The sequence below is a fragment of the Tenrec ecaudatus genome, chromosome 1 (genome assembly GCF_050624435.1).
Source record: "Tenrec ecaudatus isolate mTenEca1 chromosome 1, mTenEca1.hap1, whole genome shotgun sequence".
NCBI lineage: Eukaryota > Metazoa > Chordata > Mammalia > Afrosoricida > Tenrecidae > Tenrec > Tenrec ecaudatus.
Window position 1 is genome coordinate 121,794,657 of NC_134530.1, and position 20,616 is coordinate 121,815,272.

Below are 20,616 nucleotides of genomic sequence, written 5' to 3' on the forward strand. Positions count from 1 at the left end.
GTGTCTGTGCCTCCTCATGACAAATCATCCAGACCCGTCCCTTTCCCTAAAAGCAACCTTCCTGTAGCTGTAAACAGCTCTCGCCCCTTCTATAATTCTTACTCGAGGCTGCACACCCCGGGAGCACGCCAGCTCCTCTCACCTGCCGTACCTGCACAGAGGTCTCACTTTCAAATGGAGGAGGTTTGCAGGGATTAAGCTTCATTTCTTCTCACTTTTCACCCATGAGGAAGCTAAGGTTGTGAGAAGGTAAATGCAATTGATTGGGGGTGGATTTTGCTGATAGACACCGACAAGTGGGAGATACAGAATTTAAACTTGCATCTCGTCAGCCCCAATTTACCTTCTTCCCCTTCTCTTCCACCTACACTCGGGCTCCTACGAACTTCTCCCTGGATTTACTCTAGCTTGGCACACTTCCGAAACGTAGCCCTTGATTCTCAGCCCCCTAGCAGACGTGGTGCAAGCAGCCCAGGGAGCAGGGGCTTGCTCTCTACTCTGTTCTGAATTATAATATATTAACGCCATGCAATACGATTGTTTTTGCTGGTCCTGATGATTTCCAGTGAAGATACACTTAACCAAAATACTGTTTCTTTTTACTTGGGATGTGTCAGGCAAGATCTTTCCACCCTGTATTAGAATGGTCCATTTAAATTTTGCTTTTATTGTGGCAAAATCAGCTAAACTTAGCATTTGTCAATTCCTTCTTCACATGTTCCATTTGGTGACATTGATTATGCTTTTCATAGTTTTCAATCATCCCTACTATCCTCTTCCACACTAGTCTACGATCATTAATAGAAAGGAATAGAAAATTAAAATTTTAAATCGGAATAGTTACTATGGAGTCAGTGCTGACTCCAGGTGATTGGTTGATTCCATGAGCAGTAACGTAGAATTGCGCCCCACTGGGGTTCATAGCTGTAATCTTCCAGAGCTGAGGGCCAGACCTGTTTTCTGAGGCATCTCTGGCTGGGTTCGAACAACCAAACTTTTGGTTACTGGTTGAGAGTTTAACCATTTTTCCAACCTGGAAACTCAGTGCTGCCGCATAGGATGGTCCATTTCGAATGTGATCTAGGTAGAGAAGTTGATATTTAGTCCTCCAAAGTATCAATGTGTTGTTTTCAATACACCCTTCTACAACAAGATATTTTTCATTTGATTTCTCTTATCAAGCATATTTGGAAACCCAGGTTGCATAGTGGTTATGCATTGGGTTGCTAACCATAAGATCCGCAGTTCAAAACCACCATCCACCCTAAGGGAAAAATATGGGACTTTCTACTTACATAAAGAGTTAGAGTCTTAGACTCTCACGGGGTGGATCTACCTTGTCCAATAGGGGTCGCTATGAGTCAGCATCCACTCAACAGCAGTGGATGAGTGTAAGAGTGGTGGTGGAGTGATTACTTGCTGGGCTGCTAGCCACAAGGTCGGCAGTTTGAAACTATTAGGTGCTCTGAGGGAGAACAATGAGGCTTTCTACTCCAGTAAAGAGTTGCAGTCTGAAAACCCACAGGGGCAGTTCGACCCTGCCCTATAGGATCACGGTGAGTCAGAACTGACTCAAAGGCAGTGCGTTTATCAAGCATATTAACTAACCGTTCCTGGGCGATGACATATAGAGACGCAATGGCGGCAGCAGTCCTCGCCAATACTCCATGCACTACTAACTTTCCCGGCCACCTTGCAGTTGGGTGGGGTGCGACTTCTGGCCAATGGACTATGAATGAAAGTAACATCAATTCTGGGCCAAGGTCCCTAAGGGCCAGTGTGCTGCCCTTGCTCCTCTAATGCCCTGAGCCAGACCTTTGAGGACAGGTGTTCTTGGGGTCAGGACTGCAGGTAGAGCATATATGATCCTTTGGTAAAAGTGTGGAAGACAATCAACAAGGCTCCAGGAATTTAAAGTCTTTGCCTCAGCTGCAACTTCAGTATATCACCCAAACACATCGAAGACGATTCAGTTGAATGTTATGTTCCCTTCTTGGCTCGCCCACTAGAGTCAGACTGGAGTCACTCTCCGTGTGTCCCCAGTATTGTCCTCTGTCACAGTGTGCTCCGGAGAGGGGACATCATGCCTCGAGCTGTTGTTGGCCCAACCGTCCTCTCTGTGCATTAGCAGCTCCATGCAGCGACGTCATCCTCAGGACTTAGGGTGCCAGTACGGGGTCTCCTACCTCGCGCTCTCAGTCTTGGTTTGCTGCTGTATGGGCGTGCCTGGACTCTGTTGCTTATACTCTTCCTGCCAACAGTTTTTTGTAACCTTTTAAATCTTAAACCGACCCTTTAATACAGTTCCTCATATTTTGGTGACCATAAAATTATTTTTGTTGCTACTTCACACATGTAATTTTGCTACTGTTATGAATCCGGTGAACCCTGTGAAAGGGGTCGCGACCCACAGGTTGAGAACCAGCGCCCTAAGATAAGAACTCACAGGAGAGCTCTTTATGCAGAATCACTTCCATCTGTGTTATCAGAGTTTTCTTTCTGAACACTACCTCTCTCTCATGATTGTGGTTTGAGATTATACCTGTGTGTTTTTCTTTGAAATGCTGGATCTGTTTATCTGAGGAGCATCGAGGGGCAGGTCGGAAGAAGCTTAGATGTCCTCCCTCTGCAACTTTGAACTTTCAGATGAATGAGCCTACTGCACTCCTACGACCGCCCCACCAGTTGTTCTACTTGTTGAAAATTAGCTCAAAATCAGGGAATCGCCAGACTTTACAAGCTGATTGCAGTCAACCCAACTCATGTGTGCCTGCTGCGGCCCTTCCCCTTGGAGCCCATTGTTCGTCTACTAAGGATTCTCATGTCTGAGGCCTACCCTCTGGGCATTTTCATTTTTGTAAGTCCAAGAGAGAGCCTAGGAATTGGCGGGCATGGGGATGGAGGTTGTTTGTTTGTTTGATCAAGCATCCCGAGGCAGGAGATGTCTCCTGAGTATTAAACAGACTTTGTATAATAAAGTCACCTTCTGGGACCTTAGCATTTTATCTGGGAACTTATGAATTTATGGGCTCCCTTCTGCTGCTACTCTCAGGCAGGATCAGTGCCTCCAGTGGGTTCCTGGGCAGCCTGGCAGCCAGCTGTCCCGAGTGTCCATTCCTAGGGCCAAGTCTAGGCTAGGATCTACTATGCGCTCATGCTCTTGGCTGTCTGTCTCTTTCCTGGGAAGCACCCTGACTTTGGAGACCCTAGGCTGGCACTGGGACATTGAGCCCTAAGAACAGAACTTCCAAATAACTTCCCACTCACCTGCTTCTGGGACACTTCTCGCCCTTGGTTGCTACTTTGTTGCTCTCTTCTCACATTTGGGACTCTGCTACCCGCCATGGGAAACACACCTGTAGTAACTTTTACCTGAATGATGCAGGGACATGCTTTGGACCAGCTTATTTCAGTTGGACCTCCTGCTGAGAATTTGCATTTCCACCCCAGATCAAATGAGAATCTACATTTTAATACAACCTCACTTACTATGTTAAGGGAGTTTTGAACCTGTTTCTCCAGCGTCATGCTTCCCACCTGCTTCAAACAGATAGCCATCATTTATTCCCTCTAGAAAACTCTGGCATCACTGGTGCATTGCTTCAACATGCAGTTGCTGACTGAAAGGTTGACCATTCCCAACTCTGCAGGAGAAAGATACGGCAGTCAGTTTCCATAAGCATGTGTAGCCTTGACAACTCTTGTGTTAGACTGGGTTGGCTAGTGAAACAAATTTAGGGACACTCATATATGGAAGGAAGCACTTTATATTAAGAAATAATTATATATATTTCAAGCAAACATCCCAGTCCAGTCCAGATCAAGTCCATAAGCCTGATGATAGTCCATAAGTCCCTCTGCAGACTTATGCAGCCACGAGCAATGATGAAGAATGCAGGAAGATCACAGGCCAGGGAGACCTCTGAGGGGCTTTCCTGAAGGAAGGTGAAGCAGAGAGAGGGAAGAGAGGCTCCCAGGACCTCCTTATGAGAAGGCCACGCCCACAAGATGTACCATCGGGCTGTAGAGAAATTCTGCTGTCAGAATTGACTTCTGGACTGTGAGCTGGTTAGAAAATTCCTTGGGAATGAACCAAAAAAAACACAGGACGTGTTGGTGGGTTAGTGGGAAAAGAAAGAGCACCATTGTTTCTGGCAATCGTAAGTAGCAGAGAGGTTCCGCAGCCCCAGTCCTGGCCCACAGGGACCGTCTTACTTCCTGAGAAGGGAGGATATGCCTTTCAAAACCAGAAGACGATGGACATCAGTCCCCAGTCCAGAAAAGCATCCCAGGAGTGCATAAGGCTCGTCTGCGGAGTGGGCCTCCACAGCCCCGCAGCCCTCGGTCTTTCATCGACTCTCCGATGGTCTACGCTCACCTGCCCTCTTTCCATCTCTCCAGCGACACCTCTGCTCTCTCTAACCAGCCTCACAAACCACAAAAACAATCCGTGCACCTGGTTGTTGGGCGGCAGCCTTTCAGACATGCATAGTCAGTCTCCACCATGTGAGGTGGCCGCAATCTCAGGGACAGAACCCTTGACACATGCCAGTGCCACCCTTCCCCCACCCTCACCCTTTGAACAGACCTGATAGGCAGCCTGTGAAGAATTTAATTCTTGGCTGAAATTAAATAACAAGAAACCTCTAGACACAGAGATTTGATTCTGGCAGCCTGGGAACGTAAGACCCTGGGGATAAGCCTGTGCACAAAAGCCTGAAGCACAGTGCGGGCATTTGGACTGGCCTGGCTGCGAGACTTACCTAGAGAGCTTTGGGAAAATGCTCCCTTGAGCTGCTAGGCTATACCGCTGTGTAGAACAGACCATTAATCCGCACGACATGGCAGCTAATGCTGAAGGGGAAGGGGGAGGGGAAAGGCAATAATCTTCTCCCTAAATGAAAGAGGAGATATGAATCTGAGAAACATAATCTGGCCCTGATTGAAAGTAAATTAGCAGCTGATTAGACCGCTGTAAATGCAGGGAGAGGAGCCTCAACAGGCAGCAGGATGTTTCAGGGAAGGGGGGCACTGCCACATTTGAGTGGGCAGAGGACGTGCTGAGCAGACAGGGTTCTGCCTAGAGGAAGAGGGACAGCTCTGGACTGCCCAGAGGACAGCGACAGGGAACATTGTGTAGGAAGGCTTTTCTAGATGGGCACTTTGGGGAAAGGGTCAATAGCCCACCCACACTTTCCCCCTGCCCCCTCCTCAGTGAGGCTGAGGTTGGACAGTCAGCCCCACATCTGGCAGCAGCCAGGAGGGGTGCTGTTATTGCAGCTCAGGAAATATCAATGATTTCGGCGCAGAGGGGAAATCATCTCGGGCGGCAGTCAACGTGGAAGCGTCTCACTTCCTAGGAAAAGGCCAGGGGCCCTGTCTTAGGGGGCTGCTGCTGCCGTCATCCAATTGCCACACGCGAGTGGCTTTAGAGAGCAGAAACGTACTTTCTCAAAGTTCTAGAGACTCGCTGTCCACACCAGGGTCTCATTCACGTTGATCCCTTCCTGGTTGGTAGCCTCAGTATCTGCAAAAGAAAGACTGGGCTTGCCACTTCAGTAAACTGTGACAGTCTTGGTAACCCAAAGGAGGTCGCCAGGAGTCAGCATTGATTCCATAGCGGTGGAGAGAACTCTACTGGGTGTTTGTCTTCCTCCGAACATATGTCTGTTCCTGTTCTAGTCTTTCTATGCTCAGGCATGATTAGATTTGACAATTCGTACGTGCCGGGATCCCTGAAGATTGGCTCTGACCATGTTGCACATCTCTGTGCCTGCGATGATGGCAGAGCAGGCCCCAAACGCGTTCTCTTTGGATGCCTGGGTACCAGTGGTCACACGCCTATTGCAGATGCACTTTTTAGAAAACTTGCAACCCTCCCAAACCTTTTTGATCCCTGGAAAACAGACAGTGCAGCAACATCCACATATATGACAGGATCCCCTCCCGAGGATCGCGGGTAAGACTGCCTGGGGAAGCCTGCTGTCCCCGTGGATCACATTGCCCAGCAGATGACCCAAGACAGCTCTGCCACATGGGATTACAGGCTGAGAAAGTGAACTGAAAAAGGTCACCGAGTTAAAAACCGGCAGAGCTGGAACAGAGCCCCTGGGAAACTGAGATCCACAAACCCAACTTCCTGCTGAAGCTCCCTAGGCCGGGCATGGCTCTGGCTTTGAGACTGCCTCCCGGCAGTGTCTTCAGAGGGAGCTGCAGGGCACGTTTGGAGGCGGCCAGCTCCAGCAGCACCGTCCACTGCTGCTGAAGGCCAGCCGCGGGGAGCACCTTGCCCGCCAGGCTCTGCACTAGCAGTCGTCGCCCATGGTAAAGTGCAGTCCATTTGTTCCACAGTTCAAGGTCGCAGCTAACTACTTCTTCCGTGGACCTATTGTTTCTTACCTGAAAAAAAAAATTGTAGATGGAAATCAGTTGTGATTTGCAAAAGAATGGATACAAATCATTTGATTGAGACAGGTTATGGGCTCTAGGAAATCTCCTCAAAGGAGTTGAACTACCCACCCCCCCACCCCCATTATAAGCAAAGTAATCAAACAACAAGACAGAAAATGCTGGCATGTTTCGGAGCAGGGTTGTTTTCTGGTGTTTGTCAGGTAGAAATCTAGGGGCCAAATTCACATGGAAATGATTAATTATGATAATAATAAATCATGAAACAAAACATCACTTTAAAGTCCAGGCCAATTGAGACTTTTAAATAGTCTGTGGTACCTCTCCAGTAAGTTACATGGATATGGTAATGAAGGACAAGCATCCTCTACTGACCTGTAACCACTCCTCATCTTTCTGCCCCCGGGCCTCTCACTGAGTAACATTCCCGACCATGGACACCCACAGTCTGGAGGAGATGGACTTTAATTTACACACGCTCTTAATGTACACTTTTATGTTTTTAAAGAAAAGACTTATGGAAATAATCTTTAGCACTTTTCATACTTCTTAATTTTTGCTTATTTTATTTCTTAAGGAAGCCAGCTTAATTGCTCCTATTTGAATCACTTTGCCTCTGAAAATCTAATTGTATCAAGAAATTTCATCTTATGGTTACTTTGACAAACATGTCTTTTTTAATGTACACATTGTTCATCCAAATGTCAAGTAGATAAATTGCCTGAGAGTGGGGGGGGGGATACTTTAAGAAGTTGGGAGAGGCCAATAATGTGAAACTCCTTAAACATTGATATATATTAATTAGTTCTTTCACTAGTATTTAAGTTTATAGGACAATAAGGTCAATTTCTGTACTTTGAGATCACTGTAATCTCCTGATCATTTGACTATATAGGTAAAGATTCTTTTTTCAGAATAAACAGGAAAATATAAAATTTTAAAGGAAGTGATTAGTATTCATCCTACATTCATCCACATAACAAAAGAAACTCCTGATTTCCATATAGACTCTCATCCATGGGAACAAGGATCAGGCTTCAACACATTTGGAGGGAAAAGCAATCCCATCCTAACAGGCTCTAAACCATTCCATTGCTGCAGCCGAAAAAACAGTCCCCAAAGATCTCAGTGGGAAATAGCAGCTGGGACCAGTTTCTGCAGCAGTCACGTCCTGAGAGAAACAAACTGTCATAATTATATGGAACTGAGGATGCTCAGCAATTCGTTAGTGATCTGACTAGAAAACGGAGGGCTTTTCTGTGCATACAGAGATCTTTTTCTCTGGCAACTCTGGAGAGAGTGTAGGCAGACACAGAGGGAGGAACTGATGAGGGCAGCAATCGTGGAGAGAATGAGAAAGACTCTGCTTTTTTACTTAGATGATAGGGATGAAAATGACCTTGAAATCTCCATAGGGTTTCTGTGAGTTGGAACCCGTTCTCCCTAAGGGTGTGGCCTGCTTCCAATATAAGTGAACACTGTGGGAAAGTTTGCTTGCTTCTTATGGGGTCTGAATCTGCATCTGGCTCTTCTGCCTCCGGTTAAGCCATCAGCCTGTTATATTGCCTGCCTATCCTGGTAGTCAAATGCAGCCTGCCATTTTGCCTGTAAACTTTGGATTCATTCTCCTTGGCAGCCAGAAGTCTGGCTTTCCAGCCTTGGGTTTATTTGACCCTGTAGCTATGTGAGTCAGAAGCTTTCACCCTGGTTTCTGACCCAGGCACTTTGAATATGCCTGCCCCTCCAACTATGTGAGCCCTTTCCTTGATATAAACTTGTCTATGCATATATAAGCTTTCCTGGTTTTGCCTCTCTAGAGAACAAAGCCTAAGACAAGTAACACGCCAAATATTTGGGCCACAACTAAAATAAAGGCCCTGATGGGAGAACTAAAGAGTGTTAGTAGAAGGCAAGTGAATCCAAGACTGAAGGACAGCGAAGGCAATTGTAAAAGCCTTCAATAAAACCACCCTTTGTTCAGTACCTCCAACACCAGGACAGAAAACACTTTCCCCTTGCCCTCAGAATAATGGCTGATCATGCTGGTGACAAGTATTTTCTATAAGGAACCCAGAAATAGAGGAAAAGCAAACCAGTGAGGAAGGAGTGCCTTTTCCACAAATGACACTCATAGGTCAATGAACTTCAATCTCAACCCAACCCCTGTATGAAAATTAGCTTGAAATGATTTGTGAAGTTAATGTAAAACTATTTTTTAAAAATCCGGAAAGAGTGTAAGAGAAAAATCTCTGGGGTGCAGGAGTTGGCAGTTTTCTTATACTTGGCACTAAAAGCATGATCCATTAGAGCAGTGGTTCTCAACCTGTGGGTCACGACCCCTTTGGGGGTTCAACGACCCTTTTACAAGGGTTGCCCAGTTCATAACAGTAGCAAGATTACAGCTATGAAGTAGCAACGAAGATCATTTTATAGTTGGGGGACTGTATTAAAGGGTCGAGGCATTAGGAAGGTTGAGAATCACTGCCTTAGAGGAAACTTTTATTGATTGGACCTCATAGAAATGAAAAACATTTGCTCCGCGAAAGACCCTTTTTAAAAGATAATTATAGACTGGGTGAAATTATTTGCAAATCACAAATATCTTGACAAAAACCGTGTGCCTAAAACATGTAAAGATCTCTAATAACATCCCCAATAAAATGATTTTTAAAAAAGAACTCAAATAAATCAAGCGTTTAAATGCAAAACAAACAAACAAACAACTACCACTCAATTAGAATATTCCAAGGTATGGTGGGGGTAGGGCATGGAGAACTTGCTAAACTGCAAATTCCTAGGCCTTATTCTGACTCAAAATATTGGGGTTAAGGCTGTGAAATTTCTACTTACAACAAGATCCTTAAAAAGGTGTTTTTTTTTACTCACTAAATTTTAAGGTCTCACACTGCTATTTAGCCACAAAACTACAAAGAAGAAAAGCATTGTGATATGTTTTGTGTTCATTTCACTAGACTATGATTCTCTGGTTTGGTATATAAGACCTAGCAATCCCCCAAGATGTGATCTAACACCATGTAATCAGCTCTATCATGGATCTGCTAGGGGCTATCAATTGTGAAAAGCTTAGGGGGAGGGGTGCAGCACCCTTATTGAGATCACAGCCATGATGCAATCAACGGAAAGGAAGCTTCCTTGGTGATGTGGGCTGCTTCCAATGTAAGTGGACACTGTGGAAAAGTCTGCTTGTTTTTTCCCGAGTCTGGGTCCTGCGTCTGGCTCGTCCACTGGAGCCATCAGCTTGCCACATTGCTTAACCATTCTGGGAGTCAGCGGCAGCCTGCCTGCTGACCTCCTGACCTTGGAATCGTTGAATCCGCAGCTACAATTCTTTCACCTTCCTGTCAATCTTGGGTTCATCAGCCTCGCAGTTACTCTCGTCAGGGAAAGCCTCTGGCTCAATATCTGCCCCACAGATTTAAAACTTGCCCAGACTTGAAACTTGCCCACTTCTACACCTGTGTGAGACATTTTAAAGTATAAACTTAGTATAAAGATGTACATCTATAAACATCACCAGTTTTTCTTGTCTAGAAAACCCAGACTATGACCAGCATTAAAAAGAAAAGTTTTGTTTTGTCTTTGTTCGTATTAGGATGTATCTCAGAGGTTATGTCATTGGAGGTGCCATGCAGTTGTATGATATGTTTTTCTGTGTTCCGGTACATGACACCCAGTATTGATGAAACTATAAGGCCAGCAAGTAGAATGGAGGTTTGGGGAGGGAAGGGGTAAAGGGTGGTTATGAGGAGACGACGTCGAGTCCAAGAAGAATAGGAATTTTTAGAAACTGATTGAGATAACAATTGTACAATTCTGTTTGATGTGATTGAACTATGCAATGAGGCGATATGTGCACTAACTCCCAATTAATAAATTTTATATTTTCAAAAAGAAAGACAACTGAGATCTGGCTTTTGTGCCTGCAGAGTCAAATGAAAGACCCTAGCAAAAGAGACCGTTGCTGCCCAGTGAAGCCCGACTCACAGCGATCCCGTATGAGTAACATCGCTCCACTGGGTTTTCTACAGCTGCCTTTTCAGATGTTTCAAGTCTATATTCTAAGGCACCGCTGGGTGGATTTGAACTAGTAACCTTTCATTTACTAGCTGAGTATGTCACACAGCACAGCCATGGAGTCTGCTTAAGTAAGAACTTTACTGAAGAATTAAGATGACAATTTGCCAATTTGGGAAAAGCATGTAGGATGCTCTCAACACAGTATTCAGCTGTCTCTATGGAGTGAGCGATTTTAATGCACAAAGAAACAAAAGAAAGGCAGGGGCTTCACGGTTTGTTGTGGGTAAGAGCAGCTTCAATCTGAAGTCCTTTGAAAGAAAAGGTAGGTTGTCTAGTGAGAGGACAGTGAACCTGCCCATTTGAGATGGAATTGTTCTCCCCGTAGTCGTGAGTTGTCCTTTTGTACAGAGTCTCTCTGGGTTGGAAACCACTTGCTGGCACCTAACAGCAATGATTCAAGATTGTTCACAAGATTTGCACTTTGCCTGGTTTGGTTAGTTATGAACTTACTTTTCCCAAGTTCAATCATTCACGCTTGACATACTCTCTTCCTAAATGATTGTACATCCTGCTCATTCGTTTCTCAGAAATGCATGTTGACATCCTTCTTTCTATTTGCTAGTGGTACTTTAAGTTCTCTTACTCTTTTTGAAAAGTTATCTATTGGTTTCGGCAAAGACCATTGGAAACATATAAAAATGCCTATAATTATGAAGGAAAATGTATGCTGTAAAAAAATGGAGTCTGGCTTTGAAAACATAGCTTTTCGTAGTAATCCGTCTCCACAATTATCATTTTTTATGTCCTCGTACTCCAAACTTCAGCATTTACACCACTCAGGGACTCCAAATGCAGGACAGGGAAGACTGAAAACCAAACCAAACTCACTGCCATCGAATCGATGTCGACGCACAGCTGCCCTGTAGGGCAGGGTAGAACTGCCCCTGTGAGTTGCCAAGACCGTAATTCTTTACGGGAGTAGAAAGCCTTGTCATTCTCCTGTGGAGCAGCTGGTGGTTTTGAACTACTGACCAAAGTGTGACCACTAGGCCACCAGGGCCCCTTGAGGTGACTGAAAGACCCAGAAAATCAGAAGTGTTACAAGCGATAACGTCTCTAGACTTATTTATTGTTGTTGTTGTTGTTGTTGTTAGGCACCTCCACATCAGTTTTGATTCATGGGGAGCCGTACAATGTACACACCAATCTCGTCCCATCCCACAGTCACTCCTGCTTGAGCCCGTTGGTGCAGCCAGAGTGTCGATCCATCTTATTGAGAGTCCACCTCTTTGCACCCTCTTGATGATGGGCCCAAAGTCTCTGAAATGAAGTCTCGCCATCGCTTGGCCTAAGGAGCATCATGGCTGTCCTTCCTTCAACCGAGAAACGCAGATGGGTTCATCCTTCTGGCATCCCACGGTATGTCATTGTTCCTTAATATTCCTTACCAACACGACCACGCAGGGCACCAATTCGCCTTTGATCTGCCTGCCCTTTTCACAGCCCAGCTTCTGCATGCATGTAAAGAGATTGGAAATAAAGGGACTACAATGATGTACTCCCACACGCATTCAGGCAGACAAGTCTTTAGAGCAGGGGTCCTCAAACTTCTTAAACAGGGGGCCAGTTCGCTGTCCTTCAGACCTGTTGGAGGGCCAGACTTTAGTTTTAAAAAAAACTATGAACAAATTCCTATGCATACTGCACATTTCTTATTTTGAAGTAAAAATCAAAACGGGTGAAAACACCCGGCGGGCCGGATAAATGTCCTCGGCGGGCCCCTGTGGCCCTCGGGCCGTTGTTTGAGGACACCCGCTTTAGAGAATTTGCCATGTCCTGAGACATTTTTACAACTTAGTTCTCGTCGCCGTGACCTGGGGGGTGATGGGGGGTGGCAGTTGCTCGCCAGGACGATGAGCTCTGGAGAGAGGCCCATGCCCCCTGAGGGCAGAGCACCCACTGTGAGAGCGAGGGAGATACTCCCTTTAGTTGACCCAGTAGGGGTGCTAGGCATCATCCACAGGGAAGAACTCCAACTGCAGCTGGCAGGTGAAGGGCCTGTCTCAGGAGTCTCTAGGCTTATGTTAGAGACGTAGGCACACAAACACACACAGGCATTCTCACCCACCCACTGAAGAGCCTCTATTTCTGCCTTTACCTTTCGACTCCCAACCCTGCTCGGGCAGGGAAAAGGACAGCCCATGGACCAAACATGTCACTTGGAGGGCTAAGGTCCTCCTCATCCAAGCAATGGCACTTTCCATCACTTCAGATGCATGTGAAACTGGACCATGGATGAGTTCGACTGCAGCAGAGGGAATGTGTTTGAAATATGATGCTGGCAAAGAGTACTGTAAGTACCACCACTGCTAGAAGCACCAACCTATCTGTCGTGGAAGGAAGACAGTCTGAGACTGTATCTCACCGACTTTGGACGAGCTGTCAGGAGAGGCCAGTCCCAGGCGAGGAGATAGCATGCTAGGTCAAGTGGAGGGTCAGCGAAAGAGAGGACAACATGACAGCAGTTGGGATGACGCAGGCTGGGGCAGTGTTTCCTCGTGTTATGCACAGGATCATTATGAGTTGGAACCAATCTGACAGCACCTCACATCAGAACAATAACCAGTTGGCAATAGGACTGAATGCAGAAGCAGAAGGAAACTAGATTCCGCTGAGCACCCGAGGAGTGGGAAAGAAGGCTGTGGGCAAGCCTGTGAGAAATGCGAACATGGCCTGAGGCGGGGAGGTAAAGGACGGTCTACCCTTCACCGTGCAAACTGGCCTTTAGAAAGAACACCTACGCGTGTTCTTCCCCTGAGTTGATTCTGCTGCGTAGCATCCCTCGACAGCTTTCCAAGACTGCAAACTTTGCAGCGCGGCGCCTTCATCTGCCTCCTCAGAGCAGCTGCTGGGTTTGAATCACTAACCTTGTGGTTACCAAGGCTCCTTGGAAGAAGAACAAGACCTGCTCGGACAGATGCTGGCCAGCATGGGCTCACGCTCCTCAGTAGATGGTGGGTGGTGCTAATCCGAGGACTGCCGGGTGACTTGGCAGCCCTCCCTCACAAGCAGGCCCCTGGGTTTCCGTCCTTCACACACGCGTGTCTATTGTTGGTCTTATTCAGAATCGAGAGGCGGCTAATTGGGGGTGAAAACAGAGACTCCAGCTTGTTGCTTCTTCTGTTCGCCTCATTATTTTTCTCTCTCTTGGACGGAAGCCAAACAGCAGCCAGAACATTCCCGTTAAAGAGCAGACACTCAAAGATGGATGGGAGCCTGCTCACATGCACCACACCTTCACACACACAGAGACATGTGGACACACATGCTTGCACACGTCTGTGCATACATGAACTTGCATGCTTTCCCCTGCACTCACACTTGCAAATGTGTGCTTGTACCCTTGCATGGGCATTCACACCCTTGCAAGTGCTCTCACACACAATCACACTCCCACACTCACACTCATGTATGCATTCACACATGCAATCTGTTGGGAATCATTAGTAACAAAATCTTTTGCAGGAAAACCTCTCCACAAACAAACAGAAGCGAAAGAAAACAATTGCTCTTTAATACACATCACCAGAACATGGAGCTTCAGGGGCAATCCACCCAAGGGACTGCAAAAACAGAAATCTTCGATATTTCTAAGTAAGGGGAGGCAGTCATTACATTCATATTTAAAGATGGTTGTTAATTTTCTAAGCTTTCTGGCCTGGATATCGTCCGGGCCTCTTCAGTTTATGCTAACCTCCTTCCAGGACCAACAAAACCAAATCGGGAGGCAGAGGGGCATTGGGCGCTCTGATGGGTGCATGGTCAAACATTTGGCTCTAACAGAAAAGTCAGTGGTTGGGGATTGAGCCATGGACCACCCCAGGGAGAAAGCTGCGACAGACGGCCTTTGTCAGGACTTGCAGCCTCCTTGGACATCCTACAGGGCAGCTCTACCCTGGTGCCTAGGGTCACTGTCCGTCAGAACCAACTCCACGATAGTGGGCTTGGGTGTGGAGGAGAATTAGCTGGAGCTACGCTGGACTGGGGGGTTACAAGTTAGACTTAGCCACAAGGTCAGCGGATTGAAATCACTAGGCTTTCTACTCCTGTAAAGATGTACAGGGGGTGTTGACAAGGCTGCACTTCTTTGTTTATGTGGGTTTTTGCTTTCTTTTTTGTGTTTTTCTTTTTTTCCCTTTTGGGTGTGTGTATTTTTTATGTTTGGTTGCTGGCTGGCTTATGGCTGCTACTGATGCTGTTGATATCATAGACTTGTGAATTTGTCATACCACGACCACCAAAGTAAACCTGAGCCGTGCCAACCCCATGGACAAGCTGATAGAGTCTTGGTTCCTACTTAACTTTAGTCCCAATTCAAGAACAGTTAGTTCTGATTACATGTTCCTGCTCGATACTTACCTTCATGAAAGGATCACTGAAGATAAGAGTGCTATAACAAAGTGTGGTGAAGAAAGTAGATGGTGCCCGACTATCAATCAGAATAGTGTCTGTGGTCTTAAAGGCTTGTATGCAAACAAGCAGCCATCTAAGCAGAGTCAACTAAGTCCACAGAGAAGCACACAAGCTTGTGTGATCCAAAGATGACAATTAAAGTATTTGATATGGTGATGGGGAAAGTATCAGAACTAAAATTATGAACACTCAGTTTGTAGAAGGTTATGGAGGACAGTAGGAACCCAAAACCCCTCTGCAGAGTATCTAGCCAGACCGAGCTGCAGATCTGCTCTCACCACAGTGGAGTCTCGAACAGCCTATCAGGCAGAGACCACCGTAACCTTGAATATGCTGAATCAAATTTGATACTTGGCTAGATGACTCCTGAAAGACCCGACCTGAATTGGTTCTGGGTGCAAGTATTTCTACACAATTTTCTTCTGTGGCTTTTGGAATGTTGATGAGGGCTGTTTCTTACTCATTATTTGTATTTTGGCCTTCATATTATTATTATTATTATTATTATTTTATTCTTACCACCTTATTTCTATTTGGGTTTTATTGTTCCTGTTTGGTTTCCCAGTTTGTGAGCCACAGGAGGAGTGGATGCACAGGGCCACAGGGGTGGGAGTGAGCCATAGGGAGGGAAATGGGATTTCAGGTGTAAAAAATTAAAACGGGAGGGGTCAGGGAGCACTATAACTGTGATTGAACAACTCACTTTAATGGTTATTTAATCATGGGGGGTGGGGAGATGTTCTACAACGGATATGGTAATGATTGTTCGTTTCTCCGTGGTATGATAGAATGCTTGAACTATTGTAGTGTATGCTATGTAAATTATGTGCAATAAAATTTTAAAAAATCATTGTATTGGGCTCATACAACTCTTATCACAATCCATACATACATCAATTGTGTAAAGCACACTTATACATTCATTGCCCTCTTCTCAAAATTTGTCTTCTGCTTGGGTTCCTGGAATCAGCTCATTTTCATTTTTTTCCCTCTCCCTCCCTTCCCGCTCCCCCTCCCTCATGAACACTTAATAATTTATAAATTATTATTTTATCTTATCTTACACTGCCCGGCGTATCCCTTCACCCACTTTCCTGTTGCCCATCCTCCAGAGAGTAGGAGCCCCAAGATTGGTTTCCCCTTTCTAGCCCCCCTTCCCTCCCGGTATCGCCACTCTTACCATTGGTCCTGAGGGGTTCATCTGTCCTAGATTCCCTGTGTTTCCAGATCCCACTGCACCGCTGTGCATCCTCTGGTCTAACCAGGTTTGCAAGGTGGAATTGGGACCATGATCGTTGGGGGGCAATAAGACTTTTAAAATAAATTACAAGGAAAAGAACTCACAAGGCAGTTCTACTTTGTACCTGATGGCAGATACGAGCCACGGTCAAGGCAGGGAGTTTGAGATTTTCTCTTTAGTTTGTATATATATGCTTTTTAGAAAGACAGACCTTTACAAATACAAGTTATCGACAATGAATTATAAAAAACGCAATGGAAAAGGGGAGGCTGCTCTTCCTGTCTTCACCAGGAGAATGTACCGCTTTACCTTCCATTATAACTGTCCTTACAATTCATACACTCACATTTGCACACATGCCTGCATGCGTACACATGTGCATTCACACGATCACACCTGCGTGCGTGCGCACGGATACCCATCCATACCTGCACACACTCCCCTCCGTGCACACACCTGTTTCCCCAGGAAGACTGACCGAGGGTGGGCTGTGCCAGGGCTGGGGGAGGGAGGACGGAAAGGAGATGCCAGGGCACTGCTCTTTACACTTCAAGCCTAGGTCTGGGAGAGAAACAAAACAACTGCCAACAGTCATCTCATTGGGAGATGCCATCTGTGGAATTTCTGGAAGCCCAGCCCCGTCGGCCAGCTTAGGCGCTGGTGGCATCTGCAGGCAAGGGTTCCCTGCTCCCAGCCGCCGGGCCCCAGGCTGTGCGCTGTGAATTCACGGCTACCTCTTAGGCCCCCTTTCCAGCTAGTGTCAACCGACTGGGAGGTTCTGTTTCCATGAAGATCGACTGTTCGAAATCCAAGCCTCCCAGTAAGAGTTCCTGGGACCGTGCGGGTTTGGGTTTTAAATAGCAGCGTGGCCCTGAAGGGAGCGCTAAGCAGCAGGGCCAGAAGAGCGGTGAAGAAGCCCTCTAGTGGCCGTGGATGATGCAACAGGTTTGGGGCGCAGGGCAGGCAGGCACCCCTTTGCTCTCCCAGAAAGAAGAAAATGAACTGAAACTTAGAACTGAAACAGAGACAGGGAAAGATAGATGGCTGCGCATGCAGGTTACCAAGGAACGAGAACCTTCCCCCAGAGCCAGTGCTCAGAATTAGACTTCCGGTGTCCCAAACTGTGATAAAGTAAATGTTTTTCCCCTTAAAGCCCTCACCTCCAAATCTTAAAAACAAACAAACTCCAAACGCACTGCCATCAAGCCAATGCTGACGCATAGTGACCCCCTGCGGTTTTCTGCAGGAACTGTTTACTGGGATAGAAAGCCCAGTCTTCCTCCTAAGAAGCTGCTTGGTGGTTTTGAACTGCCAACCATGTGGATCATAACCTAATGTGCAACCACTTCACCAGCAGGATCCCAACGACCTTTAGAACTAAATCTTTAACTATTTCCTCTCCCTAACGTCCTTCCAGTCACCAGTCCTATCATTGCTCCCTTGCCAACAACGGTGCTTGGCACTGTTCTAGATGGGTCTCACCAGCTGGGCATGCTCACTGGTTCCGATAGTGGTCACCGTGGCAAAGTAGCACTAAGGGCTCCGTAGGTTTTCAAGGGTTGTGACCTTCCAGAAGGAGGCCAGAGATGGGCCTTTCTTCTCAGGAGCCACTGGTTGAGTCCACTGCCAGCCTTGATTGCTAGTGGTAGAGGATTGAACAGTACACACACACACACGCACACATGCACACACGCACACACGCATGCACAGACGTTCATTGCATGCTTAGGTATGCAGGAACATCTGGCTCCCGGTTTCTCAGGTGAAGAGCAAGCATTTCCCCTTTGAGAATCTGTTGCCCTTGTTTACTCTTTGTTTTCTATAAGTAGTAACACTGGTTTCCACTTTTCCAGTATTGTGTAATGGTCTCACGTGTCCAGCTTGATCAGAGAGGAACATAGCAACCATGGAATGACTGGTGCTGGGGCTATCCAGGCCTGTGCCTGAGACAAGGCAGGTCTGCTAGTGGAATGCACGAGAGACAGGGAACCATTCAAATGTCTCCAACAAACAACAAAACTCCTGGCCCAAGTCAGTGCTGACGCCCTGTGGCCTTCCTAGACCGTAATTGTTTACGGGAGTAGGAAGCCCAGTCATTCAGCAGCAAGAGATTTCGTACTGCTGACCGTGCGCGATGGCAGACCAACACCTACCCGCTGCATCACCAGTTAGTGAGTGAACACTCGGATCACACTGAGCTGCAATCTCAGATCGATAACTGATTAGCTACATTCAGAACAAAAGGTTGTCGATTCTTAGTTTCTTTTCAAGTTTGTTATGAAGATTACATGCAGCTGATTTGGGACAGCGTAACTGCTCAGTATAAAGGGGCTGCAAAAAGTTTGGTAGTGGGGGGTTGGGGGATGGAATTAAAAATTAATGGGTAAAGGCAAAACACTAAGGGGGTGCAACAGAACAGCAAGGGAATGGAGCAGAGAGGTCCCCAGGGAATGCCGAAGGTGTACTTTAGGGCCAGGGCTTGGTGCCCCAACAGACTGAACTGGAAAACACTCCTAAAGGCCAACAAACAGTCCTTGAACTAACTACAAGCTTTTCTTTCTTGTGTTTTGTTTTGTTTTTCTGTCATTAGTTTGTTGTTGTTGTTATTTTGTTTTATATTGTTGCTCAGAAATAGAGGAAAAACTAGGAGACAAATGGGCATTTATAGAGGTCTAAATAAAAGCATGTACATATGTAAATATATTTATTTATGAAGGTGGGGAAATAGATCTATGTACATATATTTATAGGTTTAGTATTAAGGTAGCAGATGGACATTGGGCCTCCACTCAAGTACTCCCTCAATGCAAGAATACTTTTTTTTATTAAACTGGCATTCCATGATGCTTATCTTCCTGACACAATCACTGAAGACAAAGCAGATGAATAAGTAAATGTGGTGAAGAAAGCTGATGGTGTCTGCCTATCAAAAGATATAGCGTCTGGGGTCTTAACGGCTTGAAGATAAACAAGCGGCCATCTAGCTCAGAAGCAACAAAACCCAAATGGAAGAAGCACACCAGCCTGCGTGATCACGAAGTGCCAAAGAGATCAGTTATCAGGCATCAAAGAACAAAAAAAATCATATAATTGTGAATGAGGAGGGGAGTGCAGAGTGGAGACCCAAAGCCCATTTGTAGGCCTCTGTACATCCCCTTACAGAAGGGTCTCAGGGAGGAGACGAGCCAGTCAGGGTGTGATGTAGCAACGATGAAACATACAACTTTCCTCTAGTTCCTAAATGTTTTCTCTCCACTGGATCCCAATTCTACCTTACAAATCTGGCTAGACCAGAGGATGTACACTGGTACAGATAGGCACTGGAAACACCCAGAATCCAGAGCAGATGATCCCTTCAGGACCGGGAGGGTGGGTTAGAAAGAGGGAACCGATGTTAAGAATTTATATATAACCTCCTCCCTGGAGGACGAACAACAGAAAAGTGGGCGAAGGGAGATGTCAGTGCAAGATATGACAAAATAATAATTTATAAATTATCAAGGGTTCATGAGGGAGGGGGGAGCAGGGAGGAAGGGGCAAAGGAGGAGCTGCTGCCAGGGGCTTAAGTGGAGGGCAAATGTTATGAGACTGATGAGGGCAATGAATGCACAAATGTGCTTTACACAATTGATGGATGTATGGATTGTGGTAAGAGTTGTACGAACCCCTGATAAAATGATTAAAAACAAAGGAATGGGACTTTCTCAAGAACCGTTTGTAGCTCTCATGTTCACGGCAGCTGTGGCCCTGACTCCGTGGTCAGCCAGCCAATTGGCTTGTTCACCGGTCTGGGACTTACTGGTACTTCCCATTTTTCAATTGCCGCTTGACACATGATTTCTCCAGCGATCAACCCCATCTGTCTTCCCAGCCCAGCTCCAATCTCTTCACCTGCTTCAGGATGGAGACCCCAGCCCTCGACCTCTCTGCCTAGCTACTGTGAGAGGGGCGGAATTGCGCAGTGGGCCATGGGAGCAGCTGTATGGTGTGTGGCAGAACGCCTGGGATGGAACTCATTGTTACTGAGCTACAATCATCTCGAATTTAAAACTATGTTGCAGCGTGTAGTTACACTTTCCTGCAGCAGTGATAGACTTTTTTAAAATATGGAACGTTTCGTGAATGTGCCTGTCATTCCTGCCCAGGGGCCAAGTTCATCTTCTCTGTACCACTCCACTTTTAGTTTATGTGCTGTCAAAGCCAACACTGGTGGCTTTTGTTTCTGTTGTTTGTCTGGGGAGATCCATTTGCTCTCGGTACAATTAAGAGCGAAGTAGAAATAAGAATTGTGTTCGATACTTGTATTCACTATAGAACATATTTAATACTATATCTTCACTGTATGACATATTAGCCACTTAGTAAACATGTGCTTGTTAGGAGGGCTGGTGGGTAGTGGTGAAATGATGGGCTACCAACCATAAGGTGAGCAGTTCGAAACCACCAGCTATTCCACT

At 46.2% G+C, this 20,616-nt stretch overlaps 1 non-coding gene across 1 annotated transcript; it reads right to left on the bottom strand.

Annotated features, from left to right (window-relative positions):
• Positions 1–20,259: 20,259 nt before the first annotated feature.
• LOC142438263 (U6 spliceosomal RNA) lies at positions 20,260–20,366 on the bottom strand. The gene has a single exon (XR_012782677.1). It is a non-coding gene; the product is annotated as a U6 spliceosomal RNA (small nuclear RNA).
• Between the last annotated feature and the right edge of the window lie 250 nt (positions 20,367–20,616).